The sequence below is a fragment of the Aythya marila genome, assembly GCF_965140915.1.
Source record: "Aythya marila genome assembly, chromosome: W".
Lineage (NCBI taxonomy): Eukaryota > Metazoa > Chordata > Aves > Anseriformes > Anatidae > Aythya > Aythya marila.
This window is the reverse complement of record NC_139081.1, coordinates 7,827,418-7,849,163: the sequence shown is the minus strand read 5'-3', so window position 1 is coordinate 7,849,163 and position 21,746 is coordinate 7,827,418. Positions and strand designations below refer to the sequence as shown.

The window sequence follows — 21,746 nt, the reverse complement described above, 5'->3', positions numbered from 1 at the left end:
AGTTGATTCACCCCTGGTATTTCTGATGCTGAGATATCTCCATGATAAAATTCAGCATCAAAAACACAGCCCATGGTGTTGGGGAAAGCATGGATTGGAGTTGGGGGGAGTGAGCTAGACAAGACAGTGCAGGGAATGGGAGAATTATCTGTCTACAGATTTGGTATATTATCTATTTGCCCCACAATGCTCCACAGGAAATGAAATCAGGGAAATAAAATTATGTTTTAAGTATAGTCATTTTGATTATAAATTATAGTAAAGGCAACTTTTTCTCCCCTTTTTTCTTTCTGAAGTGAATGGCAGAGGATAATGCTGAGAAATGTAATTATGCTATCAAGATCTACTTTTATTTATAGCACAAATAAACTGAGCTCATGTATGATAAGCACAGTGGCATTTTTTTCCTCTGTATCTTTGTGGCTTTCAGGCACTGAGAGTGAATAGTCCATGTATACTTGGTTGGAGGCACTGCCTCTTTGCATAATGTTAAAATCTTCCTGTAAGACTTGTGAATAATTATGAAGTTAAGTAGCTAAGAAACTGTTAACCTCAGCAATCCACAGGGCTTATTCAGGTTGGGAATTAGGCTGGGTTTTTGTAGTGTATCTATTCCTCCTGAAATAGAGAGTGGTACTACTGGTATATTAAATTTCTCAGTCAAAACATCATTAGTTTTCTTCTGAATGGTTCTTGTGCTCTCTCTTGTGCCATCCAGGAAAAAATATATATATATATTCTGCCTTGTTCATCATCATTCTCTTAAAAATACACACTCTTAACATTAGAAGACAGGTGAGCTCATGAGACTCTTATTAAACACAGATTTAAAATAACTTGGAAATTGAACACACGTTTCAAAATAATTTTGCTGGTCAATATGTTGTTGGCCTTGTCTTGGTATTTGCTTAAATTGTTATTAAATTGTTATATATGTGTGGAAAGACCTCAAGCATGGGGGGGGGTGTCTTGCAAATCTAGCTCTTGAATCCTTGTAATGAGGCTTAAAATGAGACATAAGTGTCATGTGGACTTCATAAGTCCTGCACATATAGCAGGAATTTCACTGGTTGAGTAGAATTTGCTATACTTTTGGTATGTTTTTTTTTTTTTTTTTTAATGTTTTAAAGCTTTTTATAAAAGTTTGTTAGAAAACCATTAAGCCATATATCACTCTGCACACTGTTATGCCAAAATGGTATTATATTCCTGCACCTTCCTATTTCAAAGGTTTTCTCTACCAATATAAATTTGGTCATCAGTGGCAGGCCGGATGGGTTCCACTGATTAAAGTAGCCTTATGAACACACAGCCTGCTCACCATGCCCTTTATATTTTGAAAGAAAACACATTTAATTGTTCCCCTGGGAAGAACATGTCTATTTTCTGAAGTTAAAAATGAAGATGAAAAGGACTAAAAACAGATTTGAGGTAAGAGACTTGCGAAAAACAGTCCTGTAGAAATACTTTGGTACTCTAAAATCTGTGGGTGTCAATGTCATGGTTATTTTTTTTCCCCCTCATTTCCTCCTTCTGACTGATAAGGCAATGGAAGGATTTTTGGATCTTGCTTTGGGGAGGGGAGGGGGCAAGAGATAGAGGAAACCATATGCACTTGCCATTTGCTAAAAACTCATAGTTTGACAGTGCTGTTCTGTTCTCCAGATGAGTTGAAACACCTGGGTCCTATCTGCTTGGTAAATATAAAAGTTCCATTTCACTAGTTAAAGATTGGCTTCTGTATCCTGACACAGCAGCCTCTAGAATACAAAGCAAATTCTCTGCTGCCCCCTCCAAAGAGCATTGGAGGGAAAGGGTGCAGAGCAAGCCCTGTAGCAAAACCAGGGTGCTGGATGCATGCTGGTATCTCACCTGAGACTGGTGTATTCATCATACTTGTGGTGGCTGACCAAGCTTAGCCTGAGATAACTCAAAATGTGAACCAGACTTCTCAGTTGATTGAAATTTGGTGGCACTTGAAGAATGGTGTACAAAAAATTAAAGGAAGTATTGTCTTGTCTTTGTTTTAATACCTTCTGGCTCTCAAAAGATGATTTCCAAGTTATTCAACAAAAGCTTTTGCTGGACCTTCATTTGCTTATTGTGTTATTCAATGACAATTTTCTTTTCTGACATGTCTGCCATAGGAGGATCAATCTAATTTTATGTACAACTGTAAAGATGAATGAGAAGTAGAAAGGATTCAGGCAAGTAAGAGCTGAATAAATTATACAGGGCAAATGATGACAGGACTGGGAGTCCCAAGAGGCAATGATATGATAACAGAAACTAAAAACGAATTTATGATGGATGTAATTAGCATGTACTGAGGCTGTTAATTCTTCAGGGTAGTTTTACAACTTATTGTGATTGGAGCAATCAAAGTATTTCATTTTAAAGAGATGCTGTATATTTTCACTTGTCTGTTCTGCATTTTTGTATGTATGGCCTCATTTATATCCATAGCAGGAAACTCCCATAGGCTAGTCAAGCTTACCTTCCATCAAAGGGCTCCTATTCTCCAAACCATAATGTCACTGTTTATGCATAAATAGATAGATAATGTGTAATGATTTAAGGGCAAACCTGGATCTCAGTTTAAAAACAAGTTTAATTCTTCCTCACGAAACTGGCTGCTCATGGCTTGGACTGGCATACGCTTCGTTGGGTTAGAAACTGTCTGGATAGCTGGGCCCAAAGAGTTGTGGTGAATGGAGTCAAATCCAGTTGGAGGCCGGTCACTAGTGGCGTTCCCCAGGGCTCAGTACTGGGGCCAGTCCTCTTTAATATCTTCATCGATGATCTGGATGAGGGGACCGAGTGCACCCTCAGTAAGTTCGCAGATGACACCAAGTTAGGTGCGTGTGTCAATCTGCTCGAGGGTAGGAAGGCTCTGCAGGAGGATCTGGATAGGCTGCACCGATGGGCTGAGGTCAACTGTATGAAGTTCAACAAGGCCAAGTGCCGGGTCCTGCACCTGGGGCGCAACAACCCCAAGCAGAGCTACAGACTGGGAGATGAGTGGTTGGAAAGCTGCCTGGTAGAGAAGGACCTGGGAGTGATGGTTGATAGTCGGCTGAATATGAGCCAGCAGTGTGCTCAGGTGGCCAAGAAGGCCAAAGGCATCCTGGCTTGTATCAGAAACAGTGTGGCCAGCAGGTCTAGGGAGGTGATCGTCCCCCTGTACTCGGCTCTGGCGAGGTCACACCTTGAGTACTGTGTTCAGTTTTGGGCCCCTCGCTACAAGAAGGACATCGAGGTGCTTGACCGAGTCCAGAGAAGGGCGACGAAGCTGGTGAGGGGCCTGGAGAACAAGTCCTATGAGGAGCGGCTGAGGGAGCTGGGCTTGTTCAGCCTGGAGAAGAGGAGGCTCAGGGGCGACCTTATCGCTCTTTATAAGTACATTAAAGGAGGCTGTAGCGAGGTGGGGGTTGGTCTATTCTCCCACGTGCCTGGTGACAGGACAAGGGGGAACAGGCTGAAGTTGCACCAGGGGTGTTTTAAGTTGGATATTAGGAAGAACTTCTTTACTGAGAGGGTTGTTAGGCATTGGAACGGGCTGCCCAGGGAAGTGGTGGAGTCACCATCCCTGGAGGTCTTTAAAAGACATTTAGATGTAGAGCTTAGTGATATGGTTTAGTGGAGGACTGGTTAGTGTTAGGTCAGAGGTTGGACTCGATGATATTGAGGTCTCTTCCAACCTAGACAATTCTGTGATTCTGTGATTTTCATAACACAGCGCAATCATAACAGTTCAGATCCTGCAAGCAGCTGAGCACCTTCAGCTGCCTTCAAAGCCAAGCCTAGGGACTGAGTTAGCTCACAGATCCCTGATGAAAAATTATATCTAACAAGTTTGAAGGAGGTCAAATTTTGGGCTTAAGCTACGTTAAGAAGCTGATGCAGCATCATAGAGTTAGAAGCAAATCTGATCTCCAAGCAGTTCTTAATTGCATTTCATTCATTCTCTTATTTCTATCTCTTGTTCCTTATTATTAAGGGTATTTGAATGAAAAATATATTTTTTTCCTTCCTCTGATGGGTTGTCTCTTGTCTGTGAGTAATGCTTACTCTGGACTACATTTGTGAATGCCATGGGTTTGATTCTGACTTCATTTACACAAGCGTACATCAGCAGTGATCTGATTGAGGTCAAGGGATTTATATGGCATAGGAAACACCAGTCATCTATATTTGTCACTGCTCATATGACATCATCGTGAACCAGTACCGCAGCTCTAAATGGGGAAACAAATTTCTACCAAGAATCTTTGCGTTTGAATATCTGATTTTACAAGACACTGAGAATCCTTGACACCTGCTGGGCCATTTAGTTGCTCATGGGTTTTTACTAGAGAGCCGTCCCATCTAAAAACTGTAGGAGTTAGATCATTGCTGTCTTGGTGTTTCAGTGGTGTTAGCCATTAGCTACAAATGAACCCTAAATAGTAGGGTTTCCACTACTATATTGCTGATTAAGGAGACCACAGAATCACAGAACAGAAGGGGTTGGAAGGGACCTCGAAAGGTCATTGGGTCCAACCCCCCTGCCAAAGCAGGTTCCTTAAAGCAGGCTGCCCAGGTAGGCGTCCAGACGGGCCTTAAATATCTCCAGAGAAGGAGACTCCACAACCTCCCTGGGCAGCCTGTTCCAGTGCTCCATCCACCTCACCATGAAGAAGTTCTTTCGCATGCTGGTGTGGAACTTCCTGTGCTCCATCTTGTGGCCATTACCCCTTGTCCTGTCTCCCTAAACCACTGAAAAGAGGTTGGCCAAATCCCTCTGTCTCCCACACCTCAGGTATTTATACACATGGATGAGATCCCCTCTCAGTCTTCTTTTCTCCAGGCTGAACAGACCCAGGTCTCTCAGCCTTTCCTTATAGGGAAGATGCTCCAGGCCCCGTATCATCTTTGTGGCCCTCCGCTGGACTCTTTCCAGGAGATCCCTGTCTTTCTTGTAATGGGGAGCCCAGAACTGGACACAGTACTCCAGGTGAGTCCTGCCCAGGGCAGAGTAGAGGGGGAGGATCACCTCCCTTGACCTGCTGGCCACGCTCCTTTTAATGCACACCAGGATCCCATTGGCCTTCTTGGCCTCCAGGGCACACTGCTGGCTCATGGCCAACCTGTCGTCCACCAGGACTCCCAGGTCCTTCTCCTCAGAGCTCCTCTCCAGCAGGTCGCCCCCCAGCCTGTACTGATACTTCGGGTTGTTCCTGCCCAGGTGCAGGACTCTACGCTTGCCCTTGTTAAGCCTCATTTGGTTTCTTCCTGCCCAGCTCTCCAGCCTGTCCAGGTCTCGCTGAATCCAGCCTTCGCTGGTCCAGCCTTCTGGCGTGTCAGCCACTCCTCCCAGCTTTGTGTCATCGACATACTTGCTGAGGACGGACACTATTCCCTCATCAAGGTCATCGATGAAGATGTTGGACAAGACTGGACCCAGCACTGACCCACGGGGAACACCGCTAGTCACAGGTCTCCAGCCGGACTCTGTGCTGCCGATCACCACCCTCTGAGCTCGGCCAGTCAGCCAGTTCTCAACCCACCGTACTATCCACTCCTCTATCCCACACTTTCTCAGCTTTGCTAGCAGGATGTCATGGGAGACAGTACCAAAAGCCTTGCTAAAGTCAAGGTAGATGACATCCACTGCTCTCCCCTCATCTACCCAGCCGGTGATGCCATTATAGAAGGCAATGAGATTGGTCGAGCATGACTTCCCCTTGGTGAATCCATGCTGACGACTCCTCATAACCTTCTTCTCTTCCACTTGCTTGGAGATGGCATCCAGAACAAGCTGTTCCAACACCTTTCCAGGGACAGAGGTGAGACTGACTGGCCTGTAGTTTCCCGGATCCTCCTTCTTGCCCTTCTTGAAGACTGGAGTGACACTGGCTATCCTTCAGTCTTCAGGCACCTCTCCTGTTCTCCAGGACCTTTCAAAGATGATAGAGAGCGGTTCGGTTATCACCTCCACTAACTCCCTCAGCACGTGGATGCACCCCATCGGAGCCCATGGATTTGTGTGAGTTGAGCCCACTCAGATGCTCCCGAACCACTCCCTCAACAGCCAGGGTGGAGAGCTCCATTTCCCAGACTCTTTCTCCTCCCTCCAGAGTCGAGGAGTGCTGCTCCCGACCTTCACATCCCTAACAAGGCCATCCCTGTTGGTAAGGACAAGGTCCAGGAGCACCCCCCTCCTTGTCAGCTCCTCCACCACCTGCATCAGAAAATTGTCTACAGTGCATTGAAGGAACCATTTGGACTGCGCGTGCCTGGCCGAGTTGCTTACTCAACAGATGTCTGGAAATTTGAAGTCCCCCATGAGAACCAGTGCCCGGGATCATGAGGCTACTACCAGCTGCTTGTAGAAAGCCTCATCGACCTCCTCCTCCTGATCTGGTGACCTGTATTACATCCCCACAACAGTGTCCCCCATACCAGCCCACCCCTTAATTCTCACCCACAAGCTCTCCCCTTGTCCATCACCCTCCCCCAGGTGGAGCTGGGTACACTCTAATTGCTCCCTCACATAAAGGGCAACCCCTCCCCCTCGCTTCCCCAGCCTGTCTTTCCTAAAAAGGACATAGCCCTCCATGACAGCATTCCAGTCATGCGAGCTGTCCCACCACCACCACGTCTCTGTGATTGCAATGAGATCGTGGCCCTGCGACTGAACCCGTATCTCAAGCTCATCCTGTTTATTTCCCATGCTCCGCACATTGCTATACAGGCACATTAGGGAAGCAGCAGGCACAGTTACCCCTGGAGGGATGCAAGAAGAAGAAAATTCCAGACGGGGTATTGGGATCATTACCTTCTCTAAGGAGCCCTCGGACAATCCTATGGGACAACTCAGACGTTTTTCCCTACTATCTTCAGCAGTGACAACTTCCCCCAGCCCTTCTCTGTCACTTTTAGCTCCCCTCCCTTCCCCCATCAAACTTAGTTTAAAGCTCTGGTAATCAGCCCAGAGAGCTTGCTCCCCAACACACTTGTGCCTCACTTGTGCGACTTGAAGTCGCTCCGTAGCCCACATACCCGGATTCTCAAAGGACTGCCCAAGATTGAAATACCCAAAGCCTTGGTCCAGGCACCACTCCCTCAGCAAGTTGTTCACCTGTCCCGTTCCCCTCCTTCTTTCTGGGTCCCAGTCACCCAGAGGGAGGACAGAGGAGAACACTACCTGCGCCCCTGATCCCTTCAACAACCTTCCCAGGGATGCAAAGTCCTTTTTAATATTCCTCATTTTTCTAGTTGCAACTTCCCGGGATCCAACCTGAATGACAACAAGAGGATAGTAATCCTCCAGTTTAATGAGCTGTGGCAGAGCCTTCCTAACATCTCTGACACGTGCCCCAGGAAGACAGCACACCTCTCTGGATAGGTTATCTGGGCGACAAATAGGAGCCTCAGTGCCCCTCATCAAGGAGTCTCTGATCGCTAAGACTCTCCATTCATTTTTTGTGGTACTGGTTGTGATGTAGTGCTCCGCCCAGCAAATAATGGATACACCCAGGAATAACTTCCAAGCACTACACCTTCGGTTCTACTTCCATGTTCTCAGTCAGAGAGAGGGGAAGAGAAAAACAGGTGCTGTTAAAGGCTTAATTAACTTCTTTGTCTCTACACTCACAAGAGTGGCTGTGTGAAATACTGCCTAATACTGCAGTAAAGCACTTCAGTGAAGGTGCTGCAGATTTGCATGGTTTGGATTCTCACTGGTGGCTGCTTCCGCTATAGGTTTACTAGTGGTAGCTGTACTCCCCATAGCTTACTTTGTAAGCTGTCTGCTCTGTGCTTCTATATGCAATATGTATGTGTCGTCAAACCCTTCAGATGCTCAGTTAAACAAGAGTAATTCTGTTCAAAAATAAAACAGCAAAACTAAAGCAAATCAAAAGGGGGTTGAAGACCATATATAGGAGTGATGGATCAAGTTTGCGTTATCTGCCACCAAACTTATAGAAACAGAAGTGTGTCTTAGTCTGGTTTAATTCAACTCTGTATAATAGGAATGAGAACTCTACAGCACAGACCTGAATGCTGTGGGGCAGCTATGCTTTCTGACTAATTCCTGGGGCAGTTACACAATAAGGACTTGGATCTTGGTTGAAACACTTGTTGTTAGTGCTACCCATGGTAGCAAGGTTAGGAAAATCTAGGCCTGTAGTATGTACCTTGAGTTGTTTTGGAGACACTTCAAGCCTTAACACAAACACAGCCAGTAGCTGCAGAAAGCTGCATATCCTGTATTAAATAATCCAAGTGCATCATTAAGCTTAAAACTGTACTTAAAGTTGAGAAGACCTGTTTAAAGAAGTAGCTGATCTGCAATCCTTCTGGGAGTGGCATAGACTGCTCCACTTCTATGCATGTGGCTGGCTTTTGATGGGACTTGACATAACATAAGCCACTTAGCTTCCCTCATGCTGGGCTCTGCCTCTGGCGGGGAGCATGGCTGTGGGGCTGTGCGATGGGCTGGGGCAGCTCTCTGAAGGGACTTGGTCCTGAGCAGCTGTGGAGAGAGCCATGCAGTGGCACTGCATGTATGAGTTGCTGCCCTTGGCTGGTTCCCAGCAATGTCAAATCTTTCTGATTAGTTTCTGTAAGTACAAGGACAAAATTAAGCCTAAGCTAGTCTTTCAAATAAGAAATGTGCATTTCCTATTTTTCTCTTTAACAGGAACTTCTTATATCTTGTTTCCCATACTTTTTTGCTTCTCTCTACCATGTCACCCCTTTAAAAAAAAAAATAGTCTCATTAAAATACAACTCTTTTAAGAAACATACACCTTCAAATTCCTTTGAGTTCTGTACTAAATTTTGACCTTGAGATGCACGCACTTTCAGCTCCAAGTGAACTCTGGTGCTCGAATGCACTTATTCCCTTCTTTTCCCCATAGATATGGGAAGTTACAATCTTTAGAGCCTGTGCTGCATATTTTCTTTGGCATGTTGGGAAAAACTGTTTTGATCACTGGCTTTGTAAGCAGGTTTTGGCAGAGCAAGTCTTATCCAACTATAATTAATCCATTCCAAGCTCAGGTTGTTTCTTTAAACAGATGGAGTGAATTTGTTTTTCTCCTGTTGTTTGAATAGCTCAGTAATTTCTTTGCTACTATAGGGACTTGGGACTTTACGTGGTAAATATGTAACTTATAAGACATGCTGGCATGAGCTTCTGATTTGGTTTATAGCTTTGATCAATGGAATAGCACTTTGTATCCAGGGTAGCAAAATTGGAATTGGATTTTCTGGGCCTTTTTATTTATGGCTGGCTTACAATCAGCCCCACTGTCAATATCTTCCTTGATAAACATATGAAAGATTGCATGTCTTCTGTGCTACTTAGCAGTGTCCTTTCTCAATAAAGTCATGCTAGTTCCTCATGTCTGGCCAAACAACATTGTCTCCTTCTCTACCACATCCCATCTTGCTCTGCATGTTTGTCCTTGCTGTCTTTTATCTCCTTTGTAGATTTGCTGGAAATGTTACCCTGTGTTTGCATAGTTCCTGCCTCGTGAAATGAGTTGAGATTAGAGCCGCTAAGGCAGAACACGCTGCTTCCCAACTACTTCTGCCTGGAAGATCATGTAATTTCTCCAGAAAAGGGGAGAGATTGGGCTACTGATCCTTTTCTCATTTTGTGATGCTGCACATATGTAGATTCGGCTTGTAAATTTGATGTTTTTTTTTTTTTTTTAAATTATGAGGCTCAGCATATATTTTTTTATAAATTTTTTTCAGCGTAGGCTCACATTGCCCAAGAGAAGAAAAAGCAGTCAGAGGGTGGTTCGCTTTTGTTCTTCCTTAGAACAACTGGGGATCGATTTTTCTGGGCCTGATCCTGCACGGGGGAGGGGAGGTGGTGGTGGGAAAGCCTTACAGGCTAGCTATTTTGGTGGCAGCAACTTGCAACAACATCTTCATTGCTTGATGTTGCTGTATTTTCAGCTGGGAGGGGAGAAGCAGAGATGCTCCAGGAGAAGCTGGGTACAACATATCACCAGCATCCAGGAGTCAGGCAGCTGCTGAGGAAAGCCTGGGGAAACATGTTTGTGGGCTCAGTATGTTTTTTTGAAGCTGTATTGCAGGCTGTACAAATGTGAATGAATAGAACAGATGTGACACCCTTAAAAGAGAATGTCTCAGGTGCCAGTGGAGGTCCCAAATTTATCTGTATTGCTGTGTTTCTCTTTTATTTTTATTCTATTAAGCCTCAAACCTTTTCCATCAGCACTCCGAGCTCAAGATGCCATAGCACAGTGGTAATGCCTCTAAAGTGAGCCTGTCCAAACTAATTTCATTGTCCTTGTTGAGTGAAGTGCAACAATTAAGCAGACAGCACAAATGGATCCAGATAAATTGGGTATTTACAGTTATTTCAGTTTGGATAATCTAATGTGATATTCATTGTGCAGCTAAGAAATGTGCTTCTCAGTGAGGGGAGCTCCTATTCTGTTCTCTCTTTTGCTGGGTGTAAATTCAGAGGAGTTCCATGGAGTCTTGTGGAATTTAAGCTACTTTACATCAGTGCAGCTCAAATGAGGATCCAATCCTCTTTCTTCAGGTTCCCTGTAAAGCTGCCTTCCTTTAGAGATACAGACAGGGGAGCTGGAAAGTCATTTTATTTTTTCCTGGTCCATGGTTGTGTTATTGAACTCCTTCGCTTTGGGGAATCCATCTTTTTTGAGCGCCTCTTTGCTCCAGCACAGTCGCTCTGACTGACAACTCGAGTTGCTCTCCAGATCTGGCATTGCTGCTGACTTTCTGGATGGCATTCCAATCACATCGCCTCATTACTGTTATAAATTAGACCACACAATTTACTGGTCTATTGAAATTATTTTATTAATCAAGTAAGCAGACACAAGCAAAACAGCGCTGGGCGGCTGGGGAGTCTCCGCTCCACCACAGCACGCAACTTCCCCTTTCCAGTGTCGCTGTTTTATAGCATTGAAGTTCCGGCTTGTCGAGACTTGTCGAGACCTGTCGAGACCTGTCGACTTGTCGAGACCTGTCCTGAGATTGCGCAGTCTGTTGTTGGGGGTCGTTGTTCTTCCTCCGGTGATCATGCGTTGTGCTTGTGTTCAGGTGGGGTCAAAACAGGATGTCTTGCTTTGTCCCCATGTTACAATGCCGTGAGTTGTGAAACCTTATCTCCTCAGTAGATTCTTTAAATTCTCAAGGACAATGAACAAACCCCTACTAATTTATCACAATCCCTCCTTTTTCTTTTTCAAACATATTTTGTTCATTGAATTTTTGCAATATCTGCTTACTGAGCATCAAAGTTTCTGCGTTGTCCTCCTCCTGCTCAAGAGATTCATAGTTAGCACGCACAAGCATAAGATGAGCAGCTTCTAATCGACTTTTAACAATTGCGATTACTTGATTGAATATACATGGTCCAAAAGTCAGTGTTAATATAAGTAACAACAAGGGGTCCCTGCTATGGTTGATAGCAGGGTAGTAAGCCAAGGTGAGTAATTAAACCAGGATTCATACCAATTCTGACGAGCCTCATTTTCCCTTTTGTGTTTTTCTAATCCTTCCCGCAATTTAGTCATTGTATCTCTTACCACCCCAGTATGATCTTTACCAGATGGTATTCAGCCACTGTGTGATGGGTATACATATACTCTTCAGTGTGGTATAGAATCCTTGGTATAATGACCACCTGTACACAAAAATCATGAGATGTGTTAAACAATTTTAAAGATAGGCAAGGAGTGACTCCCAACAATGAACATACCCACCTAGTGTTATTTGCAGGAATTAACCATTTATGTGTTTGGTCCATTCTTATTTTTATTTTTTTCAGTGGCATGGCACAGATCATTTTTATCTCTTGGAACTGTGCCGATACATCTACCTTTTCCCGTAACTTGGGTCAAAGTTATCCCAATTTCCTGACCCCAACTGCACTTGGAAGAATTTGAATATGGGGGCTTAACACTTACACATAGCCAGTACCCTTCAGTTATCTCCTCGGGTACAACCCCTTTCTTTTTTTCACAATGCTTGGAAGCAGTGTGGGAAAGGATAACTCTGTCAACTTATTAGAAAACACTGTAGTAGGTTGGGCAGTCCCAGGTATATTTACAGTCTGGACAACCAAACCTTCCCCTAGTAACTCTTTATTAGGCCCGACTACCTTGGAAGTCTCGGGTTTTCCCTTCTTTATTAGGATGAGTCCTCCCCTATCTGTTCCGTGTTCGTAAAATCTGACATTTTTCCTAGTACCCAGCTAGTATCGTCCAAGTTTGTTATATTTATATATAGAACCTTGCAAATTTCTTTATTTCCGTGGAAGGTTCCTGTATACCCTATACCATGCCCTCACCACCTGTAACGGGGATCCAATTGTCGGTTACAACTTTGCAGCCCATATCCCACTTGTAAGAATTTATCCCGACCAGCCCCAAGTGTGCAGTCTGTAGCAATGGTTTCACACCCCCGGTATGCACAATAATACACGTTCAGGCATTTACAGTACCCCCTTCCCAGGTTAGAACTTGGGCAGAAATAAAATCCCACATATTCCCAGCATCGGGGCCTCGAGCCCCCCCCGATGTTATATGGGTTGCAATAACCTGTTGATCTTCAAATCGACTTAAAGTCCATTTAAAAGGTTGGTGGGGGTGGTGTTGAGTCGCTATGCAGGATGAAATCACTGCGAGAACCCCCAAATACCGATAGGAATGGCTGAGGCCCATGTCTTTCCCCACTTATTCACTCCTCTGCCTCACTCGTCAGTTGGGTTGCAGCCAACTACGAGGTTTTAGTTCTTCTCGGCAGCAGTAGTGTTCTTCAGGGGAGAGCCTCTACCTTAACCCACGGTACCTATCGAGTTCGTCACAATGTGAGCTTCAGGTCTTTGTTTCCTGGAACAATCTCCCACATCTTGTCACAGGTGGGTCCTTTAACACGGCTGGCATGTGTCCATCCTTTCTCCGCAGTCCAAACGGCTGTTTCTGTAGTAAGCAAAACAACATAGGGGCCTTCCCCATCGTGGTGTTAAAAAGAGTCTCTTTCAAAGTCTTCATTAGAATTGAGGGTGATCCTACATCAGTTCTGGGCTGCATCCATATGTTTAACAGTGCAAGGGGGAAGCATTTTACCCAAGAAGCCTTAATTTCCAGCATAAGTTTTGTTAGTTGTTTCTTAATTTCACCATTCATTCGCTCTACCTTTCCAGAAAAGGAGGGGTGCCAGGGGCTGTGAAAATCCCACTCAATCTCTAAGGCCTGCTTTAATCCTTGCAGTAAAACTTTACACTCATTCAGTCACATGGTCAATTAGGACAAACAAGTAACTCAGTAAAGTCTACCTGTATACTTTGGAAAGGTCAAAGCCCTGGCTCCCGTCCCCCTCTAGATAGGATACAGAAGACCTTTTTTATTTACCTTTTGACATATAGTACATCCTCTGCATGTGTGCTTCCCTAAAGTATATATTCCTACACAGACATGCTTTCTTAGAACAACATCACACATTGCTTGCACCTCCCAATGACTCTTCTGATGTAAAACAGTTAATATTTGCCTCATTATCACTTTATTCAGCATTTCTCTCCCATTGGGGAGTATCCATTTTCCTTAAAATGATCCACATATTTGTAACGTTAATACCTCCTTGGGAGGTTGTAATTGCTCCAAAACCTTTTTTAGAATTTACCCAAATAGATAGGTGGCCCTGTAAACCCCTGAGGTAAAACTGTCCACCTATATTGTTGCTTCCACCCCCATTTCAGAGTCTTTCCAGTCAGAGGTGAATATACGTTTGCTCTCAGGGCCTGAGAGCACTCCATTAATAACACTGTTATTCCAGTCTAACAATTTACTATTTGAATGCCCAATTTAATCATCAAATCCCTTCCCAACAAGTTAGTTTCCGCCTTGGATACATACAATAATTGCCCAGTGATCATTTTATCCCCTGGTCTCAGCTTAGTATTCCCCAAAAGTGGCACTGTTATCCCAGTACCTTCTACCCCCATCACATTTAGGGTTTCATTAGTTAATTTAATCCCTGAAGCTTTACAAGTCAGTAATGACTTAGCTGCCCCAGTGTATTGGGTTTGCTGGCAAGGTTCGGGGGGGGTGGGGGGGGTGGGAGTGGGAAACTGCAGTGGCAGCCCCCGTGAGAAAAACCCAGAAACCTCCCCGTGGTAGGTAAGGGACAATTTCATCTGGCCCCAAAGAGGACCACTGCTGCCCAGAGCCAAGCCATGAGCAACACAGTCCGTGCCTCTGTGACAGCACATCCACGAAAACAAACAGACAAAGAAATGAACAAAACCCTGCTGCTCAACAGCAGTTGGGAGAGCGAGAAACCCCCCCACAGACACCAAAGTCAGTGCAGAAGGAGGGGCAGGAGGCGTTCCAGGCGCTGGAGCTGAAGCCCCCCTGCGGCTGCTGGAGAGGCCCCTGGTGGAGCAGGCTGTTCCCCCCCTCCCCGATGCTTGGGAAACTGAACAAACATCACAGCAAATATGCAAATATACCAAAACTTCTAGACTGTTACTTAGATAATGCCTACATCACCTTTCCCTGCTCATTCAATTTCAAACAGCTCTGTTAAATACTACATGCCACACCTTTAACACCTTCAGCAACCCTTTTAACACTTCCTTTATCTTTCTCAAGCCCGTACTTTTCTAATACCAACACCAAAGGCTCAGTCAGAGTCCAACTTAATTCCATACCTTTTCCCTCCAAGATACTGAAACAACATATCAATCAATATACCATATTTCATCCCATTTTCCTTCTTTCCACAAAAACAACATTAACTGTAATATGGTGTTATAATTAATAGTTCCATTTAGGGGCCACTCCGCTCCATCCTCTAGTTTATAAAGTGGCCACCATTGATTACAATATTTGATAAGAGTTCTTTTACTTTCTGTACCCTCTCACCCCACTATATCCCTCCAATGTGTTAGTATACATCCTAGGGGGCTTTTCCTCGGGGTTTCTTTGCTTTGAACATTTCCTATTGTTATCTACAGTGGTTAATATTCCACTGTTTTCCTAGAAGCTCTTTACTAGTCAATCCCAATCCCTCCAAAATTCACAATATATAGATACACAAATAAAATCAAACCACTGTAAATTAACTGCCTGTTGACAATTACACTGAGGACATTTAAACCTGATGAGCCAATAATATGCCTGGGCAAATTTTGTTCCCTTAGACATACACCTCAATGGCAGTTCTTATATTTACATATTTACATATTAACATATGAATAAAAGAATACTTTAACAAAAATGCCCGGGCTTTTATATATACAATATACAATGTACAGTTATTATTCCAGTTAGAATTATTCCTCAGCAGCTGCAAACATTATGCCAGTTGCCATTAAAGATCACTTACCCTCCTCCTGTCTCTTTCTTAAAATCTCAGACGTCCCCGGAGTTAATGGGGACTGCCACATATTCCTAGTCACTGGTCCCTGAGTGCTAGAATCAGAGTTGCTATCAGAGTCTCCCCGGGGTTGCAGATTAGGAAGCCCGGGAGTTGGAGGGGCTGCAGGTGGGGGTGGTGGAATATAGGGAGGCAGTGGGGCTGGAATCTCTAATTCTCGGTTTATCTTGTGCCTCCCATCCCCTCCTTTTTCTTTTAGAGGATATAAATTGGCTCGAGTTTCCGAGCTGATCCACAAATGTGCATATTCACTTTCTTCCAAACTAAAAAGTTCTTTTGAGTTTACATAAATATTTAGGGCCTGGCAAACCCAATCTTCAAAGGACCCAAATACAGGCCAGTAAAGGTGGTCTCCTCAAATCTGTTTACCACCCCAAACTTCAACACAATAATGTATCATTTTTACTTTATTCCTTCCCCGCCTAAAAGGGGAATCCTCCCAATTTTTAATCATTAATCCCGGGGTAACCTAACATCAGACGTTACCCCGCCCATGGGACCAGAAGGCTTACTCTTCTTCTGTCCCATCTTCTGGAGCGCCTTCACACACACACACACAAATCGCTTCCCCCTTTTCGTGGCCCAGTCCCTCGCGGGATGTGGGAACCGCACTACCGAGGGGTCCGCACTCGCTTCGTCCGCAATTGGACGTCTCACAGCGACACGCTCCAGGATACCCAACCCCAACCGAACGGAACACTGGCCTATACTTACCCACCCCGTGGGTCTTCGTTCGGGCTTCGTGCACAAAGGTTGCCTGGGGTTTACCGGTTTTATTTGCTTGTGTCTAATTTTGGGTTCGTCGGTGAAGGGTTTGAATGAAAGTAGTCCTAGCGAAGGCCGCTGAAATCAGCGGGGCGCCCCCTCCGAAGGTCTTTCAATCAGATTTGCCTTCATCCGAGTCACGGCACCAAATTGTTATAAATTAGACCACACAATTTACTGGTCTATTGAAATTATTTTATTAATCAAGTAAGCAGACACAAGCAAAACAGCGCTGGGCGGCTGGGGAGTCTCCGCTCCACCACAGCACGCAACTTCCCCTTTCCAGTGTCGCTGTTTTATAGCATTGAAGTTCCGGCTTGTCGAGACTTGTCGAGACCTGTCGAGACCTGTCGACTTGTCGAGACCTGTCCTGAGATTGCGCAGTCTGTTGTTGGGGGTCGTTGTTCTTCCTCCGGTGATCATGCGTTGTGCTTGTGTTCAGGTGGGGTCAAAACAGGATGTCTTGCTTTGTCCCCATGTTACAATGCCGTGAGTTGTGAAACCTTATCTCCTCAGTAGATTCTTTAAATTCTCAAGGACAATGAACAAACCCCTACTAATTTATCACAATTACCAATGCCTTGCTTTCTTGGTATTAGCATTGTGGGGTTGTATTCTGGCTTTCCACCAATTCTGGCTGAAAACTCCTAGCAATCCCAGTTGAAAGGCAGGGGATTTATACCACTCAAAGGCAGATCCCTGCTACTTTCTGCTCCATTTCTTTGCAGGATGTGTTGCTTCTCCTTCCTTTCTTCTGGTCGATCCATTCCCTGCTCCTGCCCCCACTAACCAACATTCTGTGTTTCTGGCCAATCTTCACTGACTTAATCACATTTGGTCCCAGTGTTTTTCCTGCAGACCCTGGACTGTGCAGTGCTTAGGCCTTGGTTATTAGTTTACACAGTAAATGAAGCCCATTAGAAGAGGATAATCAGGGCTTGGAGAAGGCCACCTCACTCGTTATCTGAGGAGGGTATGTTAAGCCTCTGTAGTTATTAATCATACTTTCCCATGCAGATAGCTGAAGCTCTTTGCTCCTTTTTTTTTTTTTTTTTTTTTTTTTTGTGCTGATGTGCAAATGCTCTTTATTATCACCATTAAGATAATTCACAGCCCATCCAGTCAGCCAGGACCACTCCTGAGATGTTGCTTGAAGTCTTGCACCTATCCGTAGTGGTTTGGTGACACAGAACAGAGCCACTGGAGGTCTCTCCATTTATATGCTGGAAAACATCCTTGAGTCCTGGAAAGTCTCTGCTAGCTGTTATTGAATTGCAGTATCCCGTCCAGAGGCCAAGAGAGTTCTGAACAAAAGCTGACACTATTACAAGCGCCAAGTTTAACAGCAGCACACTTGATGTCACTTGCTTTGCCTTTTAATACCAGCTCTAACCTTAAACTTGGACTAAGAGGACATGCAACCTTGTACTTTTTGAAACCTAGCCTAAATACCCTTTTAATCAAAGTCAATGACCCTTTTTCCCTTTCTTCATTTAAAGCACTTAAATGGACAAGGATAAAATCAGCTTTGTACCAGGTGGACTTGAGTGTTTCTATTTTTTTTTATTTTAGAAAAGTATTTATTTCATCAGAGAATTGTCTTAGTTTGACTTTTTTTTTTCCCTAGAAATATCTGTTTTCTCTTTTTTCTCTCTCTTTTTTCTTTTTTTCTTTTTTCTTTTTTTTTTTTTTTTTTTTTTTCTGGCAGCTACAAAATAAAAAGTCTCCATCAAAAGCCAGGTGCTTGTGGAAGGTGGTTGGAGTTTTCTCCCTAGAAAGACTTTGGTCATGGAACATTTACTTCAGTGCAATTGTTTAAAGCAACAGTTAACAACTAACTTGAGCATAATGACTGGACAACCACCCAATGGCAGATCACATCAGGGTATAACTATTTGCACATCCTTTCCTTTTATGTCCTCTGACAGCTTTACAGAAGCTGCATTCCAGTTTTCTTCTTGTTGTACTTAATACTTCTTTTCTTTAAGTGGGTTTAGCTTCTGAAGTACGGGCCAGGTCAGCGATGCACAGAAATCCTATACCAGTAAGTCCATAGTATCCATTATTCAAACTTTATCATCAGTTTATCCATTTGCTAAAACCTGGATTCACTCCATGCAACCTGGAGTGAGAGTCACTAAATATGAGTCTGTCCATCCTAAAATTACTTGTCTATTGTGTGAGGAAAGGTACATGTTCAGAATGAGAACAGTTCATACCATTTCTTTTACTGAAGGAAATTCCTAACTTTGACTTCTCCTGAAGAAGCCTTAAGGGCAGGTGGGTCTGCTTCCCTCACACTTGGAATGATGACATTAATATGGGATGCCTAAGCTTCCCAAATGCTGTATGTAAATACTGAATCTGCATATCCAATGGAGATCAGAATTTCTGTCTTGACGTGGAATCCAGGTGATACTGGTCTGCGTCACCTGGTGACCAGGCTCCTTTTATTTTGTCCTAAGCCCTGACAGTGTTCTTAATAAGGCCCTACTGAGTCTTCTGCACTGTATTTAATCTTTTTTAAATTAAATTATTTTTCTCTAGAAACAATTCAAGACCTTTCAGTCTGTGAAATCATGGTAGTTTGTATCAAGTATTTGAGACTGATTTCTTCGATATATGTTAGGGAATTCTTGTTGAAATGAGAGGGCCAGAAAAACAAATAACCCAAGAGGCAGGCATGACATTTGCTGGACGTATGGAGCCTCCCAGGTACCAATCCCTGCCCTACCTAATGCAGACTAAGAACTGAACAGGCACTGGCTTTCCTCTGTCCACCCCAGTTAAGTTTTCTGCTCAGCAGATTCTTGTCTATTTGAAGAGAGAATGTTTGCACGTGCGCTTCCTTTATTTTCTCTTCCCCTCTATTTTTAGTTAAATTACTAAGTTATTTTTACCTGAAATACTAAGGATATTTTTTGAGTAGGTGAAGATTTTTGTATGGACCTTTGAGGCACAATGACAGACCTGGTTGATTGTTAGAGGACTTTAATCTGTAGGGTTTTGATGTGCTGTAACAAGAAGGGACTGGGATATAGACTAAGTTTACTCTTCCTGTGTCTTCCTTGGGTGGGCAAGTGGTGCCAAGAGAAAAGTGTAATGGGAAAATACATGCCTATAATAAAGTGTGGTTTTTGAGGGCTGAAGCAGAGAACCAGGATTTGGGAAACCTAGGTATAGTACTTGCCTCTGATGGGCAAGTCAGTGAACCCATCTTTGCCTTGATATCTAATAAAATGGAGCTAATTAAGCTTCCCCCACTGTTACCTCTTTGACTACTGACACTTAGTTTTCCAGAGTAGGATCTTTCCTTTCATATGCATTTGTGTTTGGGTACAGTACTTAGTACTGACAACCCCTGCTTTTGACTATAGTGTCCTAGACGTCCCTGTGATGCTGACAAAGGATTATAACTGTTGGGAGGGAAAACCTTTCTTCCAACATAAGGTGATGGCTCAGGATGACTCTTGCCTTTCAGAAAACGGGTTGTCTCTTTCTTCTTTCTTGTGATTGACCTGAAAATAAATAAGGGAAGAGTGGCATTCTTACTATTACTTTAAAAAAAAAAAAAAGCGGGGGAGGGAGGAGTAAAAGAAAGGAGAAATTCTTAGATTAATGCTGTACGTGTACATACTGTATTTGAGATCTGTAATAAAATTTGGGTCAGATACACTTTTCAATAAAAAGAGGCATCTTGCAAACATCCCCACGCTTGTATTAGGGTCATGCCAAGAATAATAGAGACCAAGTATTCCTCACTCCCTACTCTCTTTTTCTCCAAGACATACACACACAGACACAGACACAGAATTTCTAGGTTTCTAGGTTGGAAGAGACCTCAAGATCATTGAGTCCAACCTCTGACCTAACGCTAACAGTCCCCACTAAACCATATCCCTAAGCTCTACATCTAAACGTCTTTTGAAGACTTCCAGGGATGGTGACTCCACCACTTCCCTGGGCAGCCTGTTCCAATGCCTCACAACCCTTTCAGTGAAGAAGTTCTTCCTAACATCCAACCTAAAACTCCCCTGGCTCAACTTAAGCCCATTCCCCCTCGTCCTGTCACCAGGCACGTGGGAGAACAGACCAACCCTCACCTCGCTACAGCCTCCTTTAAAGGCTTATTTACCTCAAACTTCATGCCCAGAGATGCTCTGAGATGCTTTCATTGAATCTCTCCCTTTATTGAATGGCATTTTCTGGCATAGATGGTGAAATCTAGAAATTTAGTTTTCTCGAGGGGTGCGACGCCTGTTCTCCTCTGTCCAAAGCCTGGTTGTGCTTGACAAACATGTCAAGAGTTGTCATCTGTTTGGTGGTGCATACCTGCACTTCCTTTTTTTTTTTCCCCTTCTTTTTCCACAGCCTACTGACATCCTTTGCTGTATTTGAGGGGTTAGTGTAGATCAAATCCTCCCAGGATCAAAAAACCTTCTCTGTGCAATCTGTACAGTTACAAACAAGGTCTTTCACTGACAAACACGGTGCATTTTCAGCAGCCTATCAGCCTTGTTTCAGTCGTAGCTTTTGATTTCACAGGGAAACTCTTTTCTGCCCTTCCAAATTCATTAGGAGGGAAAAAAAGGCTTAGTTTGGCTGGGTGAACAAATGAGGAACAGCTTTCTTGAGACTTTCTCCAAAGATTTAATGTAACTACTGGGGGTTTAGTTGACTGCATCACGTAGAAGATGGAGAACTTCAGTGGGGGACAGATGTGTCTAATGCAAAGAGGAAGACAGTTTTCAAAAACTTGCCTGTGTTATATTATTCTGTTTTGTTTTGTTTTGTTTTGTTTTTCAGTATGTATGTTCCTTCCCTGTAAGATTCTTGCTCTTTAAATTGCTGTTCAATATAACCTCTGGTGTTTGAAGAGTTAGGTGGGTCTGCAGTATATTCTGGAAGTTGGATAAATGGCCTTCAATAAAGGATACTAATTACTATGGACAACTATTTTTTGTGAGTCTTTTCTTTCTACAGCTTCAAGCATGCCTTTGAAGGAGATGCACTGAAAGTATAAGTATTAATGAACAGTCTTCTGACTAGCTTGGATCTTTTGTATTATACCTCTTGGGGCTTCTGAAAAGCTTTCTGTGACATAGGCATGGAAAACTGAATGCAAATAATAATTTTTCAAATCCATTAGTAGAGGTTCCTATTAGCTTTCAGCACTATGAAAACACTTTTTTTGCCAAACAATTTGTGGTTTTGTTTTTTCTAGAATATGTGATAATCCTTTCTTATTTTCAAAAGACAATTCTGTTTGGACTTTGGGGGGAAAAAGTCAGTTTCTTTGCCACTTCCTACTCTGTCAGGAAAATACAAAAGTAGTGAGTCTAAATGATACATGATACTCAAATAATACATGATACCCCTTTCCATACTAATGCAGGGAAATACATACTTTTTGCTGGAGCAAATAATTGGTAATATTTCTGAACAAATAATCCTGGTACCCCATAATTCATATTATATTATTAAATGTCTATCAGTAGAAAGCTCTTTAAGTTTAGATCTGTAACTGTTTACGCATG

The 21,746-nt window shown here is 43.5% G+C and overlaps 1 long non-coding RNA gene across 1 annotated transcript in view; it reads left to right on the top strand.

The window, feature by feature from the left end:
* The window catches only part of LOC309889429, a 138,545-nt gene that overhangs the window by 95,784 nt on the left and 21,015 nt on the right, over positions 1-21,746 (top strand). The gene's annotated exons all lie outside the window — the stretch shown is intronic.